Below are 14,258 nucleotides of genomic sequence, written 5' to 3'. Positions count from 1 at the left end.
TTATTTAGTGTAATTTTTTCTGTCTACACTCGTTTTTTGTCGTTCTTAGGTTCTGCTTTGTCTCCGTTCCTCTTGTTTTTATGTTTTGTCTTGCTTTGAAATTTTCACACTTAAATTCTAACTTAGCAATCTTTGAAATACGTAATCGACCAGGCTATGCGTTAATTGTGTGTTGACCGACTCTCTGTGTCGTTTTACATAACATTTCGATACTTTGCTAGGTTATTTAATTTTAGTGTGTCTCTTTCTCCCTCTAAGCCTGCGTACTTCTCAACGCGTCTCCTCGTACTCATTGACATGTAAATTTTGGCTCTAACCCCTCCCTCTCGCTGCCTCCGCCCCCCTCTGTCTATTTAAGGCCACCCCACAGAGACGATCACCCCTCTCTGTACATGTGTTGATCGCTCTATGTATCTTGGTGATATCTGTCTGCTTATATGTCTGTCTATAGTTTTCTGGTTAGATTTTATGTCACTATTTCATTATACCTGATGATGATTGCTTGTGTTGCAATCGAAAGGTCGTATGTTATTATTTAATTTATTATTTTTTCTTTATACGTGACTTTACCGAAAGAACCAAAGAACAAGGAGGAGTTTCTAAAGAACTGCAAATGCCCTACTACCATATAATACACCTGTGTGAAAAAACTAAAATATAAACTACATCAATATATCTTCTTGGTTCTTTCGGTAAAGTCACGTAGAATGGAAATAATAAAATAATAATAATAAACATAATAAATTAATATAATAAAATAGAATATTATATTATTTTATATTATACTAGCGGAAGTACCCGGCTTTGCCCGGGTGAAAAATATATTTCTTAAAAACCTTACATATATATACACAGATACTAAGGTATTGTCAAAGCCCGGTGGGCTGTTTGTACATTTCTTCACCAACAAATATATGAGGCTTTCACAAGTCCAAAAAGTTGTAGAAAGTGTGGGGTAAATAGTTGATGTCAAAAGGTTTCCGAAAATTGTGGTCTCCCCCCCCCCCCCCCTCAAAAAATATCTTTACCCCTCGTAGGTATATATACTAACAACACCTTACAGATGTAGTGACATAGAATGGTCACTACTGTGTCGGCCTGTACTAGGGCTGGGGGCCCCAAGGAGGTGCCTGGGGGGTCACGTGCTGGAGGGATCCGGACCTTCCCAGAGGTGGGGGAAGTGAGGCGTGTCCTGGGAAGGGAGGCGTGGCCTGAAGAGAGCGAACGCAGAGTGAGGCTGTTGTACTGTACTCCAAGGAGAAGACATCATCGGTCGTCAAGTCCTGAGTCGTCGTCCTGGGCCAGGCAGGCCGTTGCCTGCCTGGTCCAGTCTGTGTCGCGTTCCAGAGTGTTAGTGAGTTGAGGAAGGTGGTCACCACCTCATGTACAGTGTTATATTACTTACCGTTAATAAATAGTGTTGCCTCCAAGCTGCGTGTGTGTGCACCTAATTCGAACTCATTACATTTGGTGTAGAAGTGGTCATCGAACTTTCGCTGATTAATTTGAAGAAGCTGTACCCTTCGCTGCCATGGTGTAAAAGCTGGCAGCGAAGTGCAAGACCCAACCGGAGGTGCGGATGGACGGTGTGGGTTGCACCTGGCTTCTCCCTGCGACGACCCCGGAGTCCGGGGCCCCGGTGATGTGCCCCGGGGGATGGGCGACTGCAGCCTGCATGGGAGGAGGCTGCGGGCCCGGGCTGGTCGCCATCGACGGCGAGTTGGAGCGACGTCGCTCGTCAACTCGACCAGCTGCTGGTGGCAAGGGAGTGGCCGGGTGTTGGTGAGTGATGGCGAAATTGCAAGATGACGCAGCTGTGGCGTTCGCGCCGTTTCGGCGGTGCCGGCGTTCCTGGATTTCACTGCGGCGGCGTTCCCGCCAGTTTCACAGCGCCGGCGTTCCCGCCATTTGCACCATGCCGGCGTTTCCCGCCACTTCAACGTGCCGGCGTTTCCCGCCACTTCAACGTGCCGGCGTTCCCGCCATTTTTTTTTTTTTTACGTGCCAGCGTTCCCGCGGCGGTGGCGTTCCCGCCATTTCAACGTGTGGCCGTTCCCGCACTTCCCACAGCGGCGTTCCCGCTATTTTCACCGCGGCAGTGTTTTCGCGGTGGCGGCATTCCCGCCTTTTGCGCCTTGTGTGCTGCGCCGGCCTGGCGGCGCGCCGCTGCAGCCCTGTGATTACGGGCCTCCCTCCCCACATTGAAGTAAGAAGAGCGGGGGAGAGCATCGGTGGTGAGAGCGAGAGGGGCCCGTGATTGAAGAGAGGGTTTCGACGTTGGAGACACTGCTTGGAGGGACTTTTTCAGTTTGACTCTCCGGTTTTGTGTTCCTCGCGGACGGTTTTTCCCTCTGTTCTTTTTGCATTTTGGCTTGTGCGAGTGTTATTTGGTGTTATATTGTTGTTGTGATGTTGTGGCCAGGAAGAGGTTGGCTTAGGGCTTTTGGTTTGCTATTCATAGGGATGTTAGTTGGGTGCTTGGTGTTGTGGTGTGTTGCTGTGTGGCGTTTTTGATGCTTGGCGTAGGGGTTTAGGATTGGTTTGTTGTTGCGGTTGTCTAGGATTGTTGTTGTTTATATGTGGGGACTGGATGGAGCATTGCGCCAAATGATTGACTGTACGAACTTCGTATACTGCATATACTGTATTAATCAATTCGGCGATTTTTGACGTTTGTGTCTAGTTTTTTTTTGCTCTCAAAATTCTAATGCCCTGAGTCCCATGGTTAATGTTGAAGGGGATTTTGAAATGACAGGTTCGGTTTGTTTCAAACTCACTGGTTGGTTCCTGTCCGTTGTTGCACAGATGATGTCTTTTGTGCGGGAATGCTTCTTGTGTTCTACATGGATCGGGGGTGCGTTTCCGTTAATTGCCATCAAATTGCGTTGCTCTCTCCACTCGGTTGGTACAGCTGCATGCTGCAATGCGAGTCTCGGAGATGATGTGTACGGATACGGGATGTGAGGTGTATTGTTGTGACCATTGAATATTCGGGATCGTCACAAATTGTGCGTACCTGTTCGGCATTGGATCAGTTCTGTGGGGGATCATAATTCAAATTGTATGTGTTGTGATGGTGTTAAATTGCGATGGTGACATGCTGCCAGGGATTTGGAATTGTGCTGCTGGCTGTCACCTATCTTGGGGCGCAGGTCCTGACCAGGATGGCCCAGTGAGTGTTGCGTGTCTAACATGAACGTTGTGGTCCCGTCATGCTATGGCTGACGGCTTGACCTGACAGCCCGGAGATCGAGACACTCTGTGGCTTGTCTAGCCTTGTGGGCTGTGCGCTCACATGGCTCGGGGAGTGTGGTCCTGTCATGCTATGGCTGACAGCTTGACCTGACGGCTCGGAGGTTGAGACCCTCCGAGGCGCGTTGAAACAGTGGGCTGGAGATTCGTAAGGTTCAGGTGGAGTTGTCCTGTTACGTTGAGACTGTATCCCTCAGTTGTTAGGGTGCATGTTGTGCAGTGAGTGAACGATGGGTCGTCTCAGCTTGGTCGGTACAGCTATATGCTGCGATGCGAGTCTTGGAGAGAGACTGGGTCGTCTCAGCTCGGTCGGTACAGCTATATGCTGCGATGCGAGTCTTGGAGAGAGACTGGGTTAAAATCCCACCGATATGGCCGACGCGTGCTGCTGGTTGTGACGCCGCGTCGGAAAGGCGGTGGGGTGGTAACATGGAAATTCCCCCCCCGATATGGCCGACGTGTGCTACTGATTGTGACGCCGCGTCGGAAAGGCGGTGGGGTGGTAACATGGAAATTCCCCCCCCGATATGGCCGACGCGTGCTACTGGTTGTGACGCCGCGTCGGAAAGGCGGTGGGGTGGTAACATGGAAATTCCCCCCCCGATATGGCCGACGCGTGCTACTGGTTGTGACGCCACGTCGGAAAGGCTGGGGGGTGCTAACGGGTGACTGTCATTGCATGCGTGATTTTAACGGGGGGGGGGGCTGTGCTGGAGCGTAAGTGGGTTAGCCAGTTTTCATGTATATTTGTTGTTTATTCCCCGTTTTCTATGCGGTTCCCTTTTACCCTCGTCGATTCTGTATATATTACGTGATTGTATCTCTTATCGGTCGCCGGTCATTTATTTATGTTGCTGGTTCGGAGGCACACCTTTTCGATTTTTCACAGTTGTGTTACAGCCGGGGACGGCTGTGTGTTTATACAGGGGGGGGGTGATGTAGTGACATAGAATGGTCACTACTGTGTCGGCCTGTACGAGGGCTGGGGGCCCCAAGGGGGTGCCTGGGGGGTCACGTGCTGGAGGGATCCGGACCTTCCCAGAGGTGGGGGAAGTGAGGCGTGTCCTGGGAAGGGAGGCGTGGCCTGAAGAGAGCCAGCCACGCCGGGGCGGAGCCAGCCACGCCAAACCAGATATAAGCGTGGTGTGAACGCAGAGCGAGGCTGTTGTACTGTACTCCAAGGAGAAGACATCATCGGTCGTCAAGTCCTGAGTCGTCGTCCTGGGCCAGGCAGGCCGTTGCCTGCCTGGTCCAGTCTGTGTCGCGTTCCAGAGTGTTAGTGAGTTGAGGAAGGTGGTCACCACCTCATGTACAGTGTTATATTACTTACCGTTAATAAATAGTGTTGCCTCCAAGCTGCGTGTGTGTGCACCTAATTCGAACTCATTACACAGACAACAGAGGAAGTGGTATCTATTGACTCTGTAGTAGTATCTACTGACTGTACCGTAGTATCTACTGAGCCAGTAGTAGCTACTGACTGTGTAGTAGTATTTAGTGACTGTAATAACTACTGACCATAGTAGTATTTACTGGGCCTACAGTAGTATCTACCGACTATATACTCGTAACGACTAACTGTATAGTATCTGCTGACTCTATAGTTGTATCCAATGACTATAGTAGTAACTACAAAATCTATAGCAGTATCTACTCACTCTATAATAGTATCTACTGACTCTAGTAGCTACTCACCGTGGTAGTATGTACTGACTGTATAGTAGTATATACTGACTGTAGCAGTATTGACTGACTGTAGCGGTATATACTGACTGTTTTAGTATTTACTATAGCGGTATCTACCAACTCAATAGCAGTATCTACTATCGCTACAGCAGTGTATACCGACTGAGGTCGTACCTGCTATCACTACAGCAGTGCATACTGCTGTGTTGGTACCTGTTATGATGACAGCAGTGCATATTGTGGTGGAACCTGCTATGATTACAGCAGTGCATACTGCTGTGGTGGTATCTGCTATGATGAGAGGAGTACATATTGTGGTGGTGGTACCTGGTATGATAACAGCAGTACATACCGAGTGTGGTGGCACCTGCTATGACGACAGCAGTACATACTGTGGTGGTACCTGCTATGATGACAGCAGTACATTCTGTGGTGGTGGTACCTGCTATGATTACAGCAGTGCATATTGACTGTACTCATCATTCACCCTCACCATTCACCACTCACAACTCACCCTTACCACTCATCCTCACCACTCACCACTCACTATTCACCATTCACCCTCACAACTCACCACTCACCAATCTCCCTCACCAATCTCCCTCACCAATCTCCCTCACCACTGACCCTCACCACTAACCCTCACCACTCTCCCTCACCACTCTCCCTCACCACTCACCACTCACTCTCACCATTCACCCTCACCATTCAGCCTCACCACTCACCCTCACCACTCACCGTCACAACCCCCACTCACCCTCACCACACAACCTCACCCTCACTACTCACCATTCATCCTCACCAATCACCACTGACCAATCACCACTCACCACTCTCCACTAACCCTCACCACTCAACCTCACCACTCACCCTCAAAACTAACCACTCTCTCACCACTCACCCTCACCACTCAGCACTCACCCTCACCACTCACCCTCACCACTCACCCTGACCACTCATCCTCACCAATCACACCCTCACCAATCACCACTCACCCACACTGCTCACCCTCACCACTCACCACTCACGCTTACCCTCACCACTCACCCCTCACTAATCACCCCTCACTAATCACCACTCATAACCGCCACTCACCCTCACCACTCAACACTCACCCTCACCACTCACCCTCACCACTCACCCTCACTACTCACCACTCATCCTCACCAATCACACCCTCAACAATCACCACTCACCCTCACCACTCACGCTCACCACTCACCCTCACCACTCACTCTCACCACTCACCACTCACCCTCACAACAACCACTCACCCTCACCGCTCACCCTCACTACTCACCCTCACCACTCACCACTCATCCTCACCAATCACACCCTCACCAATTACCACTCACCCTCACTGCTCACCCTCACCGCTCAACCTCCCCTCACCACTCAACCTCACCCTCACCACTCACCCCTCACTAATCACCACTCACAACCGCCACTCACCCTCCCCACTCACCCTCACTACTTGCCACTCACCCTCACCACTCACCCTCACCATTCACCCTCACCACTCTCCCTCACCACTCTCCCTCACCACTCACCAGTCATGCTCACCACTCACCATCACTACTCACCACTCACCCTCAACACTCACCCTCACCGCTCACCACTCACCCTCACCACTCACCCTGACCACTCACCACTCATCCTCACCAATCACACCCTCACCAATCACCACTTACCCTCACTGCTCACCCTCACTGCTCACCCTCACCACTCACCCTCACCACTCACGCTCACCCTCACCACTCACCCCTCACTAATCACCACTCACAACCGCCACTCACCCTCACCACTCACTCTTACCACTCACCACTCACCCTCACAACAACCACTCACCCTCACTACTCACCCTCACCCTCACCAATCACCACTCACCCTCACCACTCACTACTCACCCTCACCACTCACCCTCACCATTCACCCTCACCACTCACCCTCACCATTCACCCTCACCACTCTCCCTCACCACTCTCCCTCACCACTCACCCTCACCACTAACCAGTCACGCTCACCACTCACCCTCACTACTCACCACTCACCCTCAACACTCACCCTCACCACTCACCACTCACCCTCACCACTCACCCTGACCACTCACCACTCATCCTCACCAATCACACCCTCACCAATCACCAATCACCACTCACTGCTCACCCTCACTGCTCACCCTCACCACTCACCCTCACCACTCACGCTCAACCTCACCACTCACCCCTCACTAATCACCACTCACAACCGCCACTCACCCTCACCACTCACCCTCACCACTCATTCTCACCAATCACACCCTCAACAATCACCACTCACCCTCACCACTCACTAATCACCTCTCACAACCGTCACTCACCCTCACCACTCATTCTTACCACTCACCCTCACCACTCACCCTCACAACAACCACTCACCCTCACAACAACCACTCACCCTCACCACTCATCCTCACTACTCACCCTCACCAATCACCACTCACCCTAACCACTCACCACTCACCACCACCACTCACCCTATTCCCGTTTTAAAAACTTACTTACGTGTCGCCAAGTATGCTTGAGGGTGATTGGTGATTGGTGAGGGAGAGTGGTGAGGGTAAGTAGTGAGGAATAGTGGTGAGGGTGAGTTGTGAGGGTAAGTGGTGAGGGTGAGTGTGAGTGGTGAGTGGTCAGTGATAGTGAGTGGTCAGTGATAGTGAGTGGTGAGTGATAGTGAGTGATAGTGAGTGTTGAGGGTGAGTGAGGGAGAGTGATGAGGGAGAGTGGTGAAGGTGTATATATTTTTACCTATGATGACAGCAGTAGATGCTGACGTTTTGTATATTAAATGTAAAAGCTAAATGTGTGAATGTGTGTGTGGGAAATGTTAAGCAAACGTGGCAGGAATAGGGCGATTCTAAAGGAATCTACAACCTTCGATGATTCCTTTGCGCGATTCAAAGAATCGATTCCTGGCGCGTAGGAGGTTTCCATATTTAATTACAGAGTTTAATTTGCATTGGTATGTTATGTTTTAAAGTTTTCAGGAGTTTTTAATTATATTTTTGCCCCGGTCAACGCTGGATATTTCCCATTCGTAGCAGTTTACATCGACTCTATAACAAACTTATATGAAACGGGAACAGGGCGATTCTAAATGAATCTACAACCTTCGATTCCTCTTCGCGATTCAGAGAATCGATTCTTGGCGCGGTCGGGTTTAGAATTTTAATTACACAGTTGTATTTTCATTGGTATGTTATGTTTTAAAGTTTTCAGAAGATTTTAAATGTATTTTTCCCCCAGGCAACGCTGGGTATATCGAGTTTATACCACAAAGTCGTCACCTGACACGTGTGGGGTGTCGAGGCCTAGTACCGTGCAGAGCCTCCGGCCTCGCCTAGATTGCCCACCCGGCTGAGGCTGGGTACTGGGGCCGTTACCCCCCCCCCCCCCCGCGCTACAATAATACTGTCTAATCGCTATAATTTTATTATCTACCGACCCTATAATAGTAATTGCACACATTGGGGTGGTGGGGAAGTGAAGAGGACGTGAAACTTTGATGAATTTACCTCAGAGTCGCGTGTTAATGCGTGCGCATATTTTTTACGGGAATTAAAAATGGCGTCCACCTCGAAGCAGCGTTGCAGCCCGTTGCCAGGGGCCAACCGCCTGTTGCCAGGGGCAACCGCCTTCACTCATGCGCAACGGCGTGCTTCGTTACGTGCTGGTCGGCAATAGTAAATAAATAAATAAAGATAAATCGCACTAAATAGATAATCGGTCCTATTTAAAGTTTAGAGACGAAAAATCTGAAATGCCTAAGTTTACCGCGGGGCCAGGGGCGTGCCCACCTGCAAAATTTAATCTCGGCGAACCCCACGGTACGAGAGCTACATCCCCTGGAAGGGAGCGTACGCAGACGGACAGACGGACGGACAGACAGACAGACAGACAAAAAATTAGTTATATAGGTTAGATTATTTTATTATCCGTATGGGTAGCTTTATATTATTTTATTATGTTTTATTTTATCATTTCCATTCTACGTGACTTTACCGAAAGAACCAAGATTAAGTAACTGGGTATACGCTACACTATATAATGACTACCATATAGTGAACCGATAAAAACTAAAATATAAAATACATCAATGTAATCAATATAGTCAATATACTCTCCAATAAGCTGAGCTACTAACAGTCATACATTACACTTCTACATCGCAAAAAACACAATATGCCTCCAGCTAAACTTTTTTCTTACATCACACGGATATACCCCGTACTATACACTGCCATAGACAAACCCAACATTGAATTATACACTGCGTTACTATACACCACCTTAGACTATACATTGTAATATTACTCTATGTATTATTCTACACACCCTACTGTATACCACACTGCTGTATATTCACTATACAATTACGATACTATATATTACCTTATACATTATATTAGACACTACACTGTTATACTATTTATTATTATACAATCTGCTATACACCATCTCATTGATCGTCGCGTAAAAGGTACCAAGAGGAAGCAACGAAATATGTCAATGGGAGAGTGGTAGCAGGAGACTTGCAGCAGAGCAAAGATTCCATTTCGTGATGAGAAAACGTGAACACAATCAGTTAAGACCCGAAATGGTTTATCACGTCCTTCCAATGATTGCTGAGCCAGAGTCCATCTTCTCGGTTGAAATGGTCTTTGTGTTTATATATGTGGATGGCCTCATGAACGAATCTCTCATGGTAGCCGTATGGCCTTCAGAGAGCCTCCGTCTTGGAGAAGTCAGTGTCATGTGAGCCCACTGAATTATAACAATGGTCTGCCATGGCTGAGGTGTTCGTTCTACCGTGTTTCAAGTCTGCTTTATGTTCACGCATGCGGTCCAAGACATGTCGTTTCGTTTCTCGAATGTAACTGCTACCACAGAGGCAACTTAGTTTGTAGATGCTAGGGTACTGTATGTCTGGGACCACATCTTTTACAGAAGGTACCAGATCACGGATTTTATGTACTGTGTTGAATCGGACCTGGATCTTGTGTTTGTTCAGGATTTTGGAGGTCTTTTTTGTGACCCCCGTAATGTAGGGTAAGTTGATGGTTTTGAAAGGCTCCTCAAGAGGATCCTTCTTCATGGTTGGAGTGATGGCTTTGCGGATTGTGTAGTCGGAGTAAACATTAGCCTTGAGAGCTAGGTGTACGTGCTTGAGTGCACAGGCAATGTGTTCCTGGTCGGAGATGCATTGGGCTTTATGGTGTAGAGTCTTGATGAGGGAATTCTTCTGGGATGGATGGTGGTGGGAATCCGGTTTTAGGTAAGCATCCTTATGGGTAGCTTTCCTGTTGACAGAGTGGCTCATTGAACCATCAGATCTCCTTTTAATTAAGACATCCAAAAAGGGTAGCTTGCCATCTTTTTCGACTTCCATGGTGAATCTGATGGCTGGGTGTATGGAATTGATGTGGTCGAGGAATTGGTCTAGAGCAAGCCGGTCATGTGGCCAGATGACAAAAGTGTCATCCACGCCCCTCTTCCATAAGGTCGGGCGTCGAGAGGCAGTCTGGATGGCGTCAGTCTCAAATTTCTCCATGAAAACGTTGGCTACAACCGGAGATAGGGGGGAGCCCATTGGGGTGCCCTCAATTTGTTTGTAGAAAGTTTCATTCCAGGTGAAGTATGCAGTGTCTCACCAGGGGGGGTACCTCAGTATTCAGTCCTTGATGAACCAAGTCTTCAATGATTGCGATGGTGTCAGGTACAGGAACTTTGGTGAATAAGGAAACCACATCAAAACTGACAAGCAGGTCGTCTGGGGACAGGGAAATACCCTTGATTGTCGATACCAGGTGGGTAGAGTGTAGTACCACAGAGGTGGTTTTTCCAGTGAAAGGCCGCAGGATTTCAGACAAAAAACGAACCAGTTTGTAGGTGGGGGAGTTGATAGTAACACAATTGGACGAAATGGTGTATCTTCTCTATGTATTTTTGGTAAGCCATATAATCTTGGTGGCCTGACCACAGAAGGTTTCAACGAGAACTGTTTGGTTTGATCAATTAATGTGGTTAAATCAGAAATGATTTTGTTGGTTTTGATGACGAGGCTGTTGGTGGGGTCTCTTTTTATTTTTTGTATAGCTGCCATCGTTGAATAGTTCTTGAATTTTGTTGTGCAGCATATACCCAGTTACTTAATGTTAATAGCTCAGCTTATTGGAGAGTATATTGAGCACATTGATGTTTATATTTCGTTTTTTTCACACAGGTGTATTATATGGTAGTAGGGTATTTGCAGTTCTTTAGAAACTCCTCCTTCTTTGTTGCCCACACAATGCACGATCTTGATATGCGGTGGTTTGGCTGCTGCAGTTTCTTACGATTAAAATTTCCCTCCCTTTATTACTGCTAATCCTACTTCCTCCCTTTATCACTGCTAATCCTACATAATACACTAGCATAATATGAATTTGAGACCCCCCCTCCCACCACCTACACAATCCACAAGGAGTGACTAATCCCATATCTGCATTTCCCATCAATATGCTTAATTCCGGTGTTGATATGTAAATTCCTTTGTCAAGGCGCTCTCCTCCCCCCGACCCAGCTTAAATATACGCTGCCAAGCTTGGCGGTGTTCATTGGGACACTGTCTTTCCGACAGCTCTGTTTCTTCACCTGATGACGGCTGCTTGTGTTGTGGCTGAAACGTCGTGAGAATTTTTATTTTATTATGTTTTATTATTTTATTATTTCCCTTCTACGTGACTTTACCGAAAGGACCAAGAAGACGAATCCCTGCAGTCACGAAAGCTTTAAATCGAAATAATAAGTTGCCAAACATTACAATAATAATTTTGAGTGCAGATAACAACTCCGCTTCATTGTTTACTATTACGAAACAAATACGTTGGCAAATATTACATTCATAATGTTTGTGTGCAGATAACTCAGGTTCATTGTTTACTATTGAAGAGGAGTCGATAATGGTTTGAAGCACTTATTTAATTCACCAATGCACAGCTACACTCGTTCCACAACCCACCTCGAACACCCGTCCCACAGCGCCCTTTAACGCATCTCCAATACACACTCCCGTCTGGCACGCCTTGGTCTGGGTGACGCCGTGTTTGCGTGGTGCGTGTGCGTGAGGCTGGCTCGCAGATCCCCTACACTCTTATCAAATAAATACGTTGGCAAAGATTACTATAATAATGTTTGTGTGCAGAAAACGTATTTTTCATTAGTAGATTGCTAAATATTCCCTTTTTTTGCTGTCTTTTTTTACGCTGCGATGATGTACTGCCAGTCTGTGCTGTGGACCGCTGCCTGCTCATTAATTAACGCCAGTGCACTGGCACTCTATTATCTACACTGCTAGTTTGCCTTTTGGCCATTATGAGAGTATGCTAGTCTCTAATCTGGTGCCTGCTTCTTTACCACACTCAGTGTACTGCCAGCATTTCATGTCGACTGTATCCTGCTTTTTCAGCTGCTGCCCGTATTTCCAGCTTTTAATGTCGACTGTAGAAATGCTTATGTCATTGAGTCGGCGACCTGCCAGTCTATAATCAAGACTGTAGCCTGCTTCTCAACTTACCTGTGCGTACCGCTGCTCTTTAATTTACACTTATTTCAGCTTATTTCTTCTATGCATTTCCATTGTTTTCATTGGCCACGTCACGCTATTTACTGATACGTACTGCTTCGAGGCTGATAGCTGTGCCATCATTGGGGATTGCTGTACACGTCGATATGTGTGTGTGTGTAAGTCCATGTGTGTCTTACACACACAAGTCCATGTGTGTCCTAGTTGATATGTGTGTGTAAGTACATATGTGTTTGGGTCCGGCAAAACAACCCCCTACCTCCTCGTGGTGCCGGACGGGCAACTCTGTCGTGGACAGTGCTGTGGGGGGAGGGCCAATGCCCATTGGCCTCTCCCCTCATGGCGTCTGTGACCACCACAGTGGCTAAACGGGGGCTCTGGACGGGTGCGAGGGGCTGGTAACCCCTCCACCTTCAATTCATTACCACGAAACTACGAATTAAACATAAATATGTAACTAATAAACTTGTGCCGGAGGCCCCGGGGGTACAGGCGTCTATGACGTCTCCCGGCAAAACCCCAATTGGCGGAGCCAGGAGATTGAATCTTCACCCTTGGGGCTCCTCCAGAAACAACGAAAAGCCACTACGGATGGCCACGTGGAATGTTCGAACGCTCACTGCGGAGGAGAGGCTGCCACTCCTTTGTTGGGAGCTGGACCGGTACGCCTGGATCTCTGTGGCATTCAGGAGGTCCGGTGGACCGGGTCTAGCTCCTGCCACCATGAGGGGTGGACAGTCCTCTACTCGGGGCAGGAGACTGCCAAACAACAGGGTGTGGCTCTTCTTCTGAACAAAATAATTAAGGGGGCGTGGGAGCGTGGCGGTGAGGTGTGGGAAGCTGTAAGCCCCAGGCTACTTTGGGCTCGCCTTCCCATCAACCGGAGGCGAGGAGTGGTGGTCGTGGTTACTTATGCCCCCACCGAAAACGAACATCCGTGGAGGGATGCAGGCAAAGCCGATGAGTCGGATGCCTTCTATGATCTCCTGTCACAGGTGCTGGCTAAAGTGGTCACTCGGGACAGAGTCATCTTGTTGGGTGACTTCAATGCCCGAGTTGGTCATGATGCTGGCACCTGGTCTGGAGTGATTGGAAGGCATGGGCCAGATCAGCTCAATAACAACGGTAGGAGGCTGCTAGATTTTTGTGCAGCCCATGGGCTGGTAATTACCAACACGCTGTTCCGGCATTGGCGCATCCAGACAACATCAGTGATGCATGCCGGGTTCCAGCAAGAACATCTGCTGGACTACATAGTGACGGACCAGCGGATGCGAGCCCATGTCCTTGACACCAGGACCTACCGTGGAGCTGATCTGCCCTCTGTAAGATGCGCCTGCCATTCTTCCACTCCGGTGGTGGGTGTACACCCAGGACCCCATTCCAACCTAAAATGGCCTGGTCTCAGCTAATGAAAGTTGCAAGCGAGAATTTCATCATCGCTTGCAGCTGGGGTTGGCATCGTCCCCCACTCCTCCTGATGTTGAGGGTAAATGGGCGAGGTTTAGGACTGTGACTCATGCAGCTGCAATGGCTGCTTTGGGTACGTGGTCCAGACCTCCCCACCCTGGCTGACAGAGGAGGTGTTCAGGATAGTTGAGAAAAAGCGACAGGCCCACTCTCATCGGCTACAGCATCCGACGTCAGAGAATGAGGAGGCTTACCGCAGCCTTCGCTCGGAGGTTCGGAGATCCGTGAGGCGCTGCAAGGATGAT

This window comes from Lampetra fluviatilis, chromosome 81 (genome assembly GCF_964198595.1).
Source record: "Lampetra fluviatilis chromosome 81, kcLamFluv1.1, whole genome shotgun sequence".
Classification (NCBI taxonomy): Eukaryota; Metazoa; Chordata; class Hyperoartia; order Petromyzontiformes; family Petromyzontidae; genus Lampetra; species Lampetra fluviatilis.
Note: the sequence above shows the minus strand (reverse complement) of the source record.